This window comes from Saimiri boliviensis, chromosome 9 (genome assembly GCF_048565385.1).
Source record: "Saimiri boliviensis isolate mSaiBol1 chromosome 9, mSaiBol1.pri, whole genome shotgun sequence".
NCBI lineage: Eukaryota > Metazoa > Chordata > Mammalia > Primates > Cebidae > Saimiri > Saimiri boliviensis.
In genome coordinates, this window is record NC_133457.1 from 13,811,179 (window position 1) to 13,826,442 (window position 15,264).

Sequence of the window (15,264 nt, forward strand, 5' to 3'; positions counted from 1 at the left end):
GTGGCTCTGAATGTGCAGTTTAGGTTATGTTCAGAAGAATTAATAGGTTTAGAAAATAAAAATTTTTATAAAGAACGATCAACAGAGAAATCATATAAAAAAAAAAAATGTGGGCCAGGAATGGTGATTCATGCCTGTAATCCTAGTACTTTGGGAGGCCAAGGTGGATGGATCATGAGGTCAGAGATCAAGACCATCCTGGCCAACATAGTGAAATCCTGTCTCTACTAAAAAAAATACAAAAATTAGCTGGGTGCGGCGGTGCATGCCTGTAATCCCAGCTACTCAGGAGGCTGAGGCAGAAGAATCACTTGAACCAGGTAGTCAGAGGCTGCAGTGAGCTGAGATCGCACCACCGCACTCCAGCCTGGTGACAGAGCCAGACTTTGATTTAAAAAAAAAGAAGAAGAAAGAAAAGAAAAGAAAAAGAAATAATGTGAGCATATATTCACAAGAATAAAAAATTATGGGCCTGGCATAGTAGCTCACACCTCTAACCTTGCACTTTGGGAGGCTGAGGTGGGCAGGTTACTTAAGCTCAGAGTTTGAGACCAGCCTTGTGGAGACCCTGTCTCTACAAAAAATAGAAAACTTAGGTGGTGCATGCGCCTGTAGTCCCAGCTACTTGGGCGGCTGATATGGGAGGATTGCTTGAGCCAGAGAGGTTGAGGCTGCAGTGAGCTGAGACTATACAATTGCACTCCAGTGGGTGACAGATCGGCCTTGTCTGGTTAACATTTCTCCTAAAGGTAATTCTACTTCGCAATTATATAGTACTTCTTTCCCCTTTGAAAGCAGTTTCAATTCTATTATCTCACTTTATAAGCTTTGAAGCCTAAAGTAATGAATAGAATTTTAGGCTATCTTCAGCCTGAAAACAATGAAAGTTAGCAAAAACCAAAAAAAAAAAAAAAAAAAAAAAAAAAAAAAAAAAAAAAAAGATTATAAACTAATGGTTTACAGAGACTATTTTCAAGGACAATTCTTTTGATTGTGCAGATTGATAAAGGGAGCAGGCCTCCTGAGTAATCATTACCTTCTGTTTCCTGTGGGTGTGTTGAACCGAACCGTCAGGAAAGCCGCTAATTATCGGGAAGAGCAAAGCTGAACTGTTCCCCTAAGCTTCTTCAAGGTGCCAGAGCAAATCCAGAGGAGGAAATCCTGCAGTGGAGGGAAAAAGGATTTGTGTCTCGGAGAAAGTGAAATTTAAGATGTATGCCCTCTGGCGCCCAAGAAGTGAAGGACAAGGGTGATGATCTAAGATAAGCAATTTGTGAATATGAAATATGTTGAAAGACTGAAAATTTCTTGATTGGGCGTTGGGCTGGGATAGTGAAGAACATTCTTGGATTAATATATAGACATAAAAATTCATACATTTGGAAGGTCTCTCCTGTGGAAATTTAGGAACAAGACTATAGTAACCGTTAGTATTCACATATTTTCTAACTCACTAGTAGTAAATATATGTGAGTATTCATTCATGTTTTTCTCCTAGATTTTATATCACCATTAATAAAGCAAGTATTATTATTATCCTAATTTTAGAAAAAATAGAAATTATCATATCAAGGCTGATTTATACTGAAAAATAAGTGAACAAGGGAAATTATACAAAATTATATCCCTAAACAAGTATATTATAAAATTGCTGGCTAATTTTTGTATTTTTGGTAGAAATGGTGTTTCACCATGTTGGCCAGGCTGGTCTTGAACTTCTGACCTCATGATCCACCTGCCTTGGCCTGCCAACATGCTGAGATTACAGGTATGAGCCACCACGCCCAGGCAGGAGACTTTTCTATTTATTTATTTTGAGATGGAGTCCTGTTCTGCTGCCCAGGCTGGGAGTGCAGTGGCACAATCTCAGCTCACTGCAACTTCTGCCTTCTGGGTTCAAGCAATTCCCCTGCCACAGCCTCCTGAGTAGCTGGAGTTACAGGTGCCCGCCACCATGCCCAGCTAATTTTTGTGTTTTTAGTAGAGATGGGGTTTCACCATGTTGGCCAGGATGGTCTTGATCTCCTGACTTTGTGATCCACCCACCTTAGCTTCCCAAAGTGTTGGGATTACAGGCATGAGTCACTGTGCTTGGCCTGAGACTTTTTACTGTTTATCTATCTCCTTTGTAAAGTTAATTCCTAAGTGCTTTATTATTTTTGATGCTATTATAAATGGAATTATTTTCTTAATTTTCTTTTCAGATTGTTTATTGTTAGTGTATATAAATGCAACTGATTTTTGTATGTTGACCTTGCATCTTGCTATTTTGCTGAATTTCTTTATTAATTCTAACTGTTTTTGTGTGTGAAATCTTCAGGGTTTGTCATCTGCAAACAGAGATATTCTACTTTTTTTTTTTTTCAATTTAAATGCCTTTCATTTCTTTTTCTTTTCTCATTGCTGTGTCTAGCATTTCCAGTGCTATACGGTGAAAGTGGAAATTTTTGTCTTGTTCCTGATCTTAGAGAAAGAGCTTTCAGTCTTTCACCATTAAGTATGTTTTTTGTTCTGGGTTCTTCACAGACAACTTTTGTTATATTGAGTTAGTTTCCTTCTACTCAGCATTTACCGAGCATTTTTACCATGAAAGGATATTGAATTTTGTCAAATGCTTTTTCTGCACCACTTGAGATGATCAGGCTTTTCCCCTTCATTCTGTTAATGTGGTATATTACATTGATCAGTTTTCATAGATTGAATCATCCTTGCATTCCAGGAATAAACCTCACTTAGCCATAGCATATAATTTTTTTACTATGCTGCTGCATTCAGTTTACTTGTATTTGCTCAGAATTTTTTTTTTTTCGTAAATGTTCATAAGGGATATTGGTCTGTAAGTTTTCTTGTCTTGTAGAGTCTTTTTCTGGCTTTGGTATCAGTGTAATGCTAGCCTAATAGACTGGGTTAGAGAGTAATCTTTCCTCTTCAGTTTTTTTGCAGAAGTTTGAGAAGGATTGGTGTTAGTTCTTTAAATGTTGGGTATAATTCACTGGTAGAACCATCAGATCCAGGGCTTTCCTTTTCTTTTGAGGTAGGGTTGTCCAGGCATGGTGGCTTATGCCTGAAATTCCAGTACTTCAGGAGGCTGAGGCAGGTGGAGCACCTGAGGTCGGGAATTAGAGACCAGTCTGACCAACATGGAGAAACCACACCTCTACTGAAAATACAAAATTAGCTGGGCATGGTGGAAGGCACCTGTAATCCCAGCTACTTGGGAGGCTGAGGCAGTAGATCACTTGAATCTGGGAGGCAGAGGTTTCAGTGAGCCAAAATTGCGCCATTGTACTCCAGCCTAGGCAACAAGAGCAAAACTCCAACTCAGACCAAAAAAAAAAAAAAAAAGAAAGAAAGAAAAGAAAGATGGGGTCTTGTTGTGCTGTCCGGGCTAGTCTGGAGCTCCTGGGCTCAAGTGATCCTGCCACTGCAGCTCCCGAGTAGGTGAGACTACTATTGCATGCCACTGTGCAAGGCGTTTCTTTCATGGGAGATTTTAAATTACTCTCTTTTTTTATAAGAGATTCAATCTTCTTATTAGCTATAGGTTTATTATGATTTTCTATTTCTTTATGGCTTAGTCATGATAGGTTGTGTGTTTTTAGAAATTTGTCCATTTCATCTAGGTTATTCAATTTGTTGTAATACAGTTGCTTATAGTACTCTCTTAAAATCCTTTTTATTTCTGTAGATTTGGTAATAAGTCCCCACTTTAATTTCTGATTTTAATAATTTGAGTCTTCTTTTTCTTTAGTCCATTTAGCTAAAGGCTTGTCAATTTTGTTGATCTTTTTGAAGAACTACCTTTTGATTTCTCTATTATTCCTTTTCTTCTGTTGTTTTTCTGTTCTCTATTTCATTTATCTCTGCTCTAATCTATTATTTTCTTCCTCCTACCAGCTTTGGGCTTAGTTTCTTTTCTTTTTCTAGTTCCTTAAGTTTTAAGGTTAGGTTGTTGATTTAAGACATACATTTTTTTAAATGTAACCTATTTAATGTAAATTTTGAATTTTTATAAATTGTCCCCTTAGCACTACTTTGTGTTCCATAAGTTTGGGTATCATGTGTGTTCATTTTCATTTGTCTCTAGGTACATTGTAATTTCCATTGTGATTTCTTCTTTTATTTATTTGCTATTTAAGGGTGTGTTGATTAATTTTCACAAATTTGTGAATTTTTCAAATACTTAGAGTTTTCGATCATTATTTCTTCAAATAGTCTCTCTTCCCCTTTCTCTCTGTTCACCTTCTGGAACTCCCACAATGCATATGTTGATCTGATTGATGGTGCCCTACAGGTCCCTTAGGCTCTATTCACTTTCCTCCAATCTTTTGTCTTTCTATTCCTCAGACTTGATAATTTCCATTGTCTAATCAAGTTTGTTGATTCTTCTGCTTGCTCAAATTTACCTTTGAATTTCTTTTGTAAAATTTTCACTTTGACTACTGTAATGTTCAGCTCCAGAATTTCTTTCTTTCTTTCTTTCTTTTTAAATTTTCTTTATTTTTAATACAGGGTCTTACTCTGTTACCCACACTGGAGTGCAGTGGTGCAATCATAGCTCACTACAGCCTGGAATTCCTGGGCTCAAGTGATTCTCCCACCTCTCAGCTCCAGAATTTCTTTTTGCTTTCTTTTTAGGTTTTCTGTTTCTTTATTGGTATTTCCATTTTCTTCATCACATTTATTGGTATTTTCATTGACTTTCACCACATCCTCTTTTAGTTCTTTCAGCATCTTTAAGACAGTTTTGTTTGTTTGTTTGTTTGTTTTGTTTTTTGTTTTTTGAGACAGAGTCTCATTCTGTCTCCCAGACTGGAGTGCAGTGGTGCCATCTCTGCTCACTGCAACCTCCACCTTCTGGGTTCAAGTGATTCTCCTGCCTCAGCCTCCCAAGTATCTGGGACTACAGGTGCCTGCCACCATGCCTGGCTGAGTTTTTTGTATTTTTAGTAGAGACAGCTTTTCACTATGTTGGCCAGGCTAGTCTCGAACTCGTGACTTCAGGTGATCTGCCCACCTCGGCCTCCCAAAGTGCTGGGATGGAGTTTCACTTTAATTGCCCAGGATGGAGTGCAATGGTGTGATCTTGGCTCACTACAACCTCCACCTCCTGGGTTCAAGTAATTCTCCTGCCTCAGCCTCCTGAGTAGCTGGGATTACAGGCATGCACCACCATGCCCAGCTAATTTCATATTTTTAGTAGGGACAGGGTTTCTCCATGTTGGTCAGGTTGGTCTCAAACTCCCGACCTCAGGTCATATGCCCCCCTTGGCCTCCCAAAGTGTTGGGATTATAGGTATGAGCCACCACACCCAGCCAGTTTGCTGGTTTTCTTTTCTTTTTGTTTTTGGTTGTAGGCTGTCTGTTGGTGTGGATCAGCCAGAAGTATAAAGTTAAGATCTTCTCATATATTTTTTTGAGCCTTCACCTTTCCCTGGGCACACATGATGATTTTCTAATTCCAATCACATATATGTGGCTGCTTTTTAATGTTCTAGTCTTCAATATCTAGCTCACAAAAGGGGAAAAAATGAAGGTTAAAAGGTGTTTCCCCTTTATACTCCCTGAGAGTCACTTCATCCAGAGATGGAGGGCCTTGCAGCAAGGGGGTAAGGTGCAGCAACAAAACCTGCCGCTTTGCAACTCTTGTTATCAGAATCAGCAATCAGCAATGAGAGCACAGATCCTAGATATTTGGAGGACAGGGTCCTTTTCAGCCACCCTGGCCCCCACAGGCTTTGTACAGGTTGCTCCAGGAGCACGTGCACAGCTGCTTGACACGTGTCTGAGGGGTGGTTAGCTGCTACTGTGCTTACAGTACAAATTGATGAAAATTAACCACAGTTATTGCCCAAGTTCTGGAACTTATAAGCCTTCAACAGACTCCACAGTTCCAAAATACCTACATTAGACAGATTCTACTAGTAAAATTATTGTCCAGGTGGGAAAATAGGTTCCTGTTTTTCCTGCCCTGCCATCTTCTAGGAATTCTCTCTAGGGCCCCTTATTTTCAAAAACTTTTTATTGTGAAAAATTTCAAACCTAAACAGAAGTAAAGAGAATGATACAGTGAATCCCTATGCATTCATCACATGGCTTCAACAATTACCAACTACCTGCTCCTTCACCTGAATTTCAGCCTATAATTTCTTGCCCATCCCTTTCCTGGCTTTCCTCCCCATACCTGGCTTCAAATGATGTGATTTTCTGCCTTCTGCTCCAGCTCCAAGAATCAATGTGAATTAATATTAGGGTTCACATAATATTGATTTGACTAAATTAAAAGGCCCTCTTTTTAATATTCCTAACTTGAATAATTTTTATACCCTCCACCCTACCCCCCAGACTCTTTTTTTTTTTTTTAAGGCAGTTTTTAATTGTTTCCAATGGTTTGAGAATCTGATGAAAGCCATGGACCATAACCCTAGAAAAAAAGGTGCACACACCATTTTATATGTGATTTCAGGAGGTTTATGGACAGCTTGAAACCTTCTAAAGATGCTATGTTAAGAACTCCTACTCTAAAAGGTAGATTCTCCTTTTTCCTAAGCCATACCTGTTTTTCATAGCCATGGTTCTCTTCCACATATACATAGAAATGTAATACTGGGAGAGCAACCAGTCCCATCACTTTTTTGTTGTTCTATTGAGGCAACCAGACATAAAGGGCAATTTTATTTGTTTTGCTTTTTTCATGAGGGCATTTTGAATTAATGTCCAATTAGTTTCAATTCCACATGAAGGAAACATGCCTGTTCCAAATCCTGGAGAATGAGCAACAGAATTAGAGGTACCACCAACATTTTCATACTAACCTCATGCTACCTCTGAATATTTTTCTTCCCCTTTGAAGTGAATTAATGCTAACTCCAAAATATTTCAAAAACCTGCTCTAAAAATACCTGCTTCAGCACATTTTCTTCTCTCTCCTCCCTTTTCTTTTCTCACGCAGCATTGGGTTTATATGAAAAGCAAAAAGGAAAAGTACTAAGGGAGTCAAAAGACAAATTGGAATGAATTGGACAACTAATGTAAAACATTTTTTAACAAGTATATTTTAAACTATAAAGGTGTTCATGATTCCTTGGCAGGATTCAATTTATGTTTTGTTCTGCTATTTGCTCATTCATGGAAAATCTCTGGGATGAACCCATCAGCTAGCATAGAAGGTTGGTTGAGTACTCTAGCACTGTTCCCTGAAACATTCTCCCCAGTTCCTCACAATCATCATTCTCCCCAGTACATCACAATCACCTAAGAAGTTTTTCAAATTGGGAAAAGAGATGGGCTCAGGTGAGCCCATTTCAGTTTTACTTACTTTGGGGCCAGGCTTCTGAATGTGCAAGCCAGGGATGAGAACCTTGCTCTAATGCTATATGCAAGAAATTAATATTGTTAGTAATGGTAGAGGCCTGGGAGAATACTAAAATTATTTCATAGCTTATAGCTCAGCAAGAAAGCTATATTTACTCTTTAAACAAAACAGGAAAATTTCAGAAGGAAAATTTTGAAGAAACTTGACATGTAAACCACTCTGGGGTGAATTTTTTGTTGTTGTTGTTGTTGTTTTTGAGACAGAGTCTCACTCTGTTGTCCAGGCTGGAGTGCAGTGGCATGATCTCGGCTCACTGCAACCCTCGCCTCCCAGGTTCAAGTGATTCTCCTGCCTCAGCCTCTAGAGTAGCTGGGATTACAGGTGTTCGCCACCACAACCAGCTAATTTTTGCATTTTTTAAAGTAGAGGTGGGGTTTCACCATGTTGGTCAGGCTGGTCTCGAACTCCTGACCTCGTGATCTGCCCACCTTGGCCTCCCAAAGTGCTGAGATTACAGGCAGGAGCCACTACTCCCGGCTTCAGCTGATATATTTTAAATGCTATTCTTCTCTACCGTTTAATTCCTAATGTGACAAAAACTTTTTAGCTCAGTTGAGATATGCTGACACATTATATGTAAACACATTTGTATCTTACTTGTTTGTATTATATAAATAATAAATGCACTTTTTTAATGTATAGAAAAGTATAAAGTAGAGAGTAAAAATCTTGACCGCCCTCCCTGGCCCCATCTCAGATGAAACCCTATTAGGAATTTCTTATGTATTCCTCTAGAAATTGGCTTTTCACATCAAACATATATATAATGTTAATATTTATTTATCACGTTTATTTATTGGCTCAGGATTCAAAGGGGCTTGGAGATTATTATGAAGGTACATTTGTTTTACTTTCATCTTACCTACGGTGCAACAAGAAGTCTAGATTTTTACTAGATTCTCCTCGCAAATAACTTTAGGATTCCTTGGGAACATTTGACTTTCCCACAGGATCATGATGGTTAGCTCCCAGGGGCAAGCCTCTGAGTAAATAACTTCACGTAACCTCAGAACTAGCCGACTTCTCAGCATATCAGAAGGTTCAGGCCAGATCCTGGACTCTCTCTGCCTAACTCCCGTGGCAAGGTCCAGTTCTCCTGGTGATACTTGAGCCTGTTTTTCTTTTCTTTTCTTTTGAGACAAAGTTTCGCTCTTGTTGCCTAGGCTGGAGTGCAATGGCGCAATCTCTGCTCACTGCAACCTCCGCCTCCTGGGTTCAGGTGATTCTCTTGCCTCAGCCTCCTGAGTAGCTGGGATTACAGGCATGCACCACAATGCCTGGCTAATTTATTGTATTTTTAGTAAAGATGTAGTTTCTCCATGTTGATCAGGCTAGTCTTGAACTCCCGACCTCAGGTGATCCACCTGCCTTGGTCTCCCAAAGTGCTGGGATTACAGGTATAAGCCACCGTGCCCAGCCTGAGCCTTTTTTTTTTTTTTTAACTGAAATCTGGACTCCTGAATTCTCCCAGGTTATGAGAAAAGAGTATGTTTTAATTCGATCAAAGTCTGTCTACTTCCAAATGACAATGGGAATGTCCACTCCTTTCAAGGGATGACTTTACTTTGTCATTCAGGAAAGAGTGATTTGACCCAAAGGAAGTCAGGATTCAGGGCATTTTGCACAGTGTGGGTTCTTCAGGGTTTTTTGTTTGTTTTTTTGTTTTTGAGATGGAGTCTTGCTCTGTCGCCCAGCCTGGAGTGCAATGGTGCCATCTTGGCTCAATGAAACCTCCACCGTCTGAGTTCAAGCAATCCTCCTGCTTCAGCCTCCAGAGTAGAAAAAGGATTACTTTGATGTAACAGTATTGCATGCCATGACAAGCACCTCTGGGTTCTCCAGTTTTAGAATAAGGAGACAGGGTCTCCTTATTCTGTGGTAGTAAGGGTCTTCCATGGCCCAGTATGTATCACATCCAGCCAAATCCAGGCCAGCTCTCTAAAGTTTAAGGTAATAATCTGGCCTGCACACCTTTTCTGGGATCTTCAGACTTGCTCTTATTCTCCTATGAACAATCCCCTTAATTAACACCAAGTATCACATGCACCCAAGAACAAGTGAAATTGTACTGGGATAGTGCAGGCTAACCACAAGGAACCTGTAATCTGAAGAAATGCAAGTCTTCTAACACAGTGACCATTTTCATATTACCAGCCAGAATAAGCCCTAAGATTGCACTTCAACTAAACAATCTCCATCTCAGAAATGATGCCCGAGATTTGACTCATAATTACATAAAAGTGGGGCACTGAGCAAAGTGGGTGGGGATTTTGAAGCAACAACATTTGACACTAGTCGATTATCACTGAAACTAAGTGATGTGTACATGAGGGTTCATTATACTATTCTATCTACTTTTCTGTAAGTCTGAGATATTCTATAGTTAAAAACAAAACAACAACATATCTGCAAAGGCTTTACTCTTTGACTAGGCACAGTGGCTAACGCCTATAATCCCAGTGCTTTGGAAGGCCAAGGCAGGGGGATTACTTAAAATCAGTTCAAGACCAGCCTGGGCAGCATAGCAAGCCCTCATCTCTACAAAATATTTAAAAATTAGCAAGGCATGGTGGCACATGGCTGTAGTACTAGCTTCTCGGGAGGCTGTGGTGGGAGGATCACTTGAGCCCACAAGTTCGAGGCTACAGTGAGCCATGAACTTGTGTACTCCAAGTACTCCAGCCTGGGCAACAAAATAAAAAATAAAGAAATAAAAAGGCCGTCTAAAAAAATTTTTAAAAAAAGGCTTTATCCTTGATGTTTGCAGCACTATAAAATTCATCTTTGTGGTTTTGTGGAATAATAGAACTTGCAGGCCTATGGGTGAATTTAGTCTCTACTCTTGTAATAAGCTTCTTTCCTTCCTCCACACATAACAGAGATTTTTAGGGCCAATATTTACTCAAAGTTTGCATTCTAGCTACTGAGTTCTTCCTCACAAGCACTCACTTCAGGGGAACTTCTCATAATCAACCCTAGGATTACAGCAACCTAAAGGCCTTGTCCTCCTTTCAATATTTCTACAGATGTGTACCATCTTGCATTTCCAGATAGTAAAAAAAGTTCTACCTATGCTATTTTATGACTCTCTTTTTCAAAAAAATGATTATACTAGTAGAATTGGAGGAAAAGGAGTCTGGTGAGGGTGGCTTGGAGAACGACCAGTGGATCACCAGGAAGGGATAGTACCTCTGGTCCTAGTGAGATTTATGGAAGGGGCTTTGTTCTGGAATGTGGTACTCAGCTTTATTAACTCAGAAACTTAAATACTAGCACACATAGACACAATGGGACTTTAAGGGCTGATGAATGCCAATTAATTAACTTGCAATGGGAAACATAACTATAAGTAAGCTCCAAATCCAAGTTTGCTGGCTAGCACATTTTCTGTATATGGGAAACGTAAGAAGCCAAATTATAACCAGAAGGGTATTTGGTGACAGCAAGTTCTAGAACAGTTTTCAACTAGGGAGGGTTGCCATTCTCTGGGGGATAGGCCCAGGAAAGAATGCAGAGCAGTGGTGTGATCTTGGTTCACTGCAACCTCCACCTCCCAGGTTCAAGCGATTCTCCTGCCTCAGCCTCCTGAGTAGCTGGGATTTCAGGCGCATGCCACCATGCCCAGCTAATTTTTGTATTTTTAGTAGAGACAGGGTTTCACCATGTTGTTCAGGCTAGTCTTTAACTCCTGACCTCATGATCTGCCCTCCTCAGCCTCCTGAAGTGCTTCGATTACCGGTGTGAGCCACTGCGGCCAGCCTGGAAGAAGCATTTAGGGGAGTGTGGTGGGGGGTGGGGGTGGGGGGTGGGGAGTATTTTCTTTTAGCATATATGATTAGAAAAGGTATATTCAATATTATAATTCAACAATATTTGGGAGGGAAATTTAAAACACTACTGGATTCATAACACAATTGTAAAAAATAAACCTCAATAAAATGTTCCTCGCTGGTGACTCAGCTAGGGGTAAGGAGCAGGGTGGGTATCTACAAATCAGGCTCTTTCTGGAGAATCTAAGATTTTTCATTTTTCACAATGAGGCAAGAAAACATTGTTTACTGAGGCACTGAACAAAAGCCATACATGAGGCAACTTAAGTTTGCAGGATCCAAAACAATTTTCTGTTCTCATGTTCTCACAAAACAGTGTTATGATTAATATAATCACATTTCATTTTTTAGTACTTATTAACTGTGGGAATTGATGTAGAAATCTGGGTTACTTATAAAGTATGTACTTTATTGTACTGTACTATGTACACAGTACTACTATAAAGTAGTGCTACAGTTTTGTGACCAAATTCTGCAGCCAGATGAAACCACTGTATGGGTAAATCAGACATTGATGGTCTCAGCATTGATTTTTCTCGCTTCTTACTTTCTAAAAGATCTCATTTTCATTTGGGGATTGCTGTGTCTCCTGGGAAGAGGACTCCACGACTATTCTACTATATTCCAACCCCTCAAACACAGCAATTAGTTGGTAACCTAAACCAGTCCAACCAAAGTGAATCTGAAAGACTTTTCTAATAATGTTAATGACAAAGATGGGCTCATTTTCCAGGTACCTTGAATAGCCATCTGTGGCCATCAGAAGAGTCCAAATTAGGAGAAAGCCAACAAAGACAGCAAAGATATTGGGGCATTGGGATCATCTCTAGGCCACTGGATCATGTTTACCGGAACCAACACTACCTCCGGACTTGATAGTTATTGGTACCAACAAACTCTTTTTTAATTGTTCCAGTCATTTTTAGTTGTAATTGAAAGCACGAGTGGGTGGATCAGGGTTCTGCTGAATCTGGACTGTTGGATTTTCTTGTTCTTCGACCAGCTTGAGTATCAGTCACTGAAGCAAGTCATAGAGAAGTGACTGTGGCAAAACTGTCATGTTCTTAACTTTTGCGGCACACCAGAATCATGTGGAGAGTTGTAACAGATACCAGGCCAATTAAACCAGAATCTATAAAGTTGGTATTCAGGAATCAGAATTTTTAAAAATTCTCAAGTAATTCCAGTGAGTGGCCTTGGCTGAGAACCACTGTTCTAAGAATCTTGTTCTGTCCATTCAGTGGGATCTGCAGACAGCATGTCCTAAATACGTCTTTACATTAAAGAAAAAAAAAAAAAAAAAGGCTGACATGTAATTTGTGAGGTTAATGCAAACCATACTTGTGTGACAGAACAGGAAAGTGTATGCAAATTTTGTACTCTACTCCATATTATAATCCTTTCTCTCTCGCACCCTTTCACCCTTCAACATTTAATAGGAACTTAACATGTACCAGACATAGTGACAGATCCAGAATACAGAGGAAAACAAGAAAAGCAGTTGCTATAGTTCACAAAAAATAGAAAATTTACCTAGTAATTACAGCAAAACCTAATGCACCTATGATAAGGCAGCATAAAACACTATGTGCACACAGCAGGGACTCCTAACCTCCTGGAGCAAAGAAAGTTTAAGCTAAAACCGGAAGAATGCATGGGGTAACTTGGTAGATGATGGAGGAGGGTCCAGACAGAAGCTTTGAATTCAGTGTCATAGAAGTGAGGGAACTAAAAGAACATAGTAGGGGAGGAGAGAATACTAGAGAAATGAAGCTGGACCTCGTCAACATGGTGAAACCCTGTCTCTACTAAAAATACAAAAATTAGCTGTGCATGGTGGCATGTGCCTGTAATCCCAGCTATTCGGAAAGCTGAGACAGGAGAATCACTTGAACCTAGGAGGCAGAGGTTGCAGTGAGCTGAGATGGCGCCATTGCACTCCAGCCTGGGTGACAAAACAAGACTCTGTCTCAAAAAAAAAGAAAAAGAAAAAATGAGGCTGGAGATTGGAGATCAAGGCAGGAGCCAGATTATAAAAGACTTTATAAGTTATATTAGAAGTTTGAATTTTATCAAAAAGGCAATGTAAATCAACTGAAGAGTTTTCAGCATTAAAATCATATGATTTCTATGTTTGGAAGACAATTCTGACTCGGGGCAAGGAATGGGAATGCACTCTGGTGTATGGGGGTTTGATAAGAGGAAATCAGGGAGACCAGTTAACTGCAGGCAGATACACTAGCTCTCACAAGAGATAACAGTGGACCAATGAGCATGGGGGCAATGAAGAGACGTGAACTAATTCAAGATATATTTAGGAAGGTAGAATTAATAGAACTTGGGAATTGACCAGCTGTGGTAAGAAGTCAGAGAGAAGCAAAGAGTGACACACGTGTCTGGTTTGAGTGAGTGTTTGAATGGTGATGCCATTTCATGAATAAAAAACACTGGAAGAAGAGCAACTTTGTAAGAGAAGATGAATTTTGTTTATTTATTTATTTTTATTTTTATTTTTTAATGACCAAAACAAAGCATCTAAAACCACAGCTTCTGGAAGAACCACTTGTTCTTGCCTATTTTGTATCTCTCTTCAAACTTGACCTTGGCCTCTTGTCAGGCCTTGTATTTAAGAGCAGGATCTCTGAAGACATCCTTATTGATGACAGTTTTGTCCAAGAGGATATCCACAGAGTACCTTGTGGGCATTAGGTGATTGTAGTTATAAACTTTCATAAAAGACTTGATCTTTGACCTCTTGGTGATCTTCTTGCCCATGGCAGCTATCACTTTGCAGGGTTAGTGGTCAATTCCAGCCACCAGAGTGCGGCTACAGGGGCAATCTGAGGTGCCATCATCAATGTTCATGATGACAGCTTTGTGTCCAGAGTAGCATCCGGCCAGGACAAGCACCACCTTCCCAGGTTTCATGAACTTGCCCATGTTGGCAGCAACCACTTGGGCCTATAGCAAAAAGGAAAGAAGGACACTTCTGCCGAATTTTGTTTATTTGGAGTATAAAGTACCTGTTGGACATTTAAGTGCAGATATGTAGTAGGTACATCTGTCTCAAACTCAGGAGAGCAATATGGGCCAAACATCTATAGTGGATAGTTATCAGCAAACCGATGTTAATTAAAGTGTAGGGAATAAGCCAAACTACCTAGTATAAATGTGTGGAGAGAAATGGTTTAGGATGAAGCTCTGGGGAACACTTATAACTAAGAGGAGCATAGAGGAGAGTCCTGCAAAGAATAATAATACAGTGCTAGAGTTGTAGGATACAAAATAGCAGAGTGACAAAAAAGAACATAGTAGGGTAAGGGAGAATACTAGAGGGAAAAAAAAAAAAGAAAATAAGAAAACAAAGGATGGAGATCGGTACATTAAAATGAGGATTGAAAAGTATGCATTGGATTTAGCAACATGGAAGTTCCTGAAAATGTTACAAGGATTGGTTTAGAAAGGCAGGTGAATTTTTTCAAAGAGTTACTGAAATAGAGAATAGGGAAGGTGTATGGTAACTGAACAGGGATGTGAATCAAAGGACATTGAGATGAAATAGACTTAAAAATACTTACTTTTTAACATAAGAAATCAGGAAGATGAATAAGTAAAAGTCACAAAAGTGTCAGAAAAGAATGGGATCCAGAAATGTGAGGAATGGCTTTTCTACTGGAATGGGAGAGGAAAAGGACTATTAGGGCAGGGAACAGGGAGAATTGTAAACTTGGTGACCAAAAGAGGGGAGAAGTCCTGTCTGGTCACCTCTGTTTGTTCTGTGAAGAAGGAAGGAGTCATCTACCAAGAATGAGAAGGGGTGCTGGGTGGACTGGAGGTTTAAGGCAAGTGGAGAAGTTTTGAAATGGTTGTTGAAAATGGGAGACAGCTGACTAGGGAAACAGAAAGACAGCCAGTGTTAAGGGTTTAATTGAGATTGATGACAATGAATGTATAAACTTGATAATCTCTGTGGTTTTGCTTATGTTCTCCTGCAGAGCTCAGCAGCCCATGCACAGAGTATACTGCATGTACTATTCACTCATCACTCTTATTTACTCA

The 15,264-nt window shown here is 39.6% G+C and overlaps 2 protein-coding genes and 1 pseudogene across 3 annotated transcripts in view; all 3 read right to left on the minus strand.

Moving 5' to 3' along the window:
- Positions 1–1,126, minus strand: part of WWTR1 (WW domain containing transcription regulator 1) — a 233,783-nt gene extending 232,657 nt beyond the window's left edge. The window contains exon 1 of the mRNA XM_074405481.1: positions 1,037–1,126. The gene's annotated coding sequence lies outside the window, so the exon portion shown is untranslated. The remainder of the gene's footprint in view (positions 1–1,036) is intronic.
- COMMD2 (COMM domain containing 2) overlaps positions 1,079–15,264 on the minus strand; it is a 34,725-nt gene continuing 20,539 nt past the window's right edge. The window contains exon 6 of one of the 2 annotated variants that reach the window (XM_039480181.2): positions 1,079–1,161. The gene's annotated coding sequence lies outside the window, so the exon portion shown is untranslated. Of the gene's footprint in view, positions 1,162–13,668; positions 14,167–15,264 lie in introns of those variants that run through there. The other variant, XM_010335779.3, reaches the window with a different exon arrangement.
- Positions 13,669–14,145, minus strand: LOC120368317 (large ribosomal subunit protein eL27-like; annotated as a pseudogene).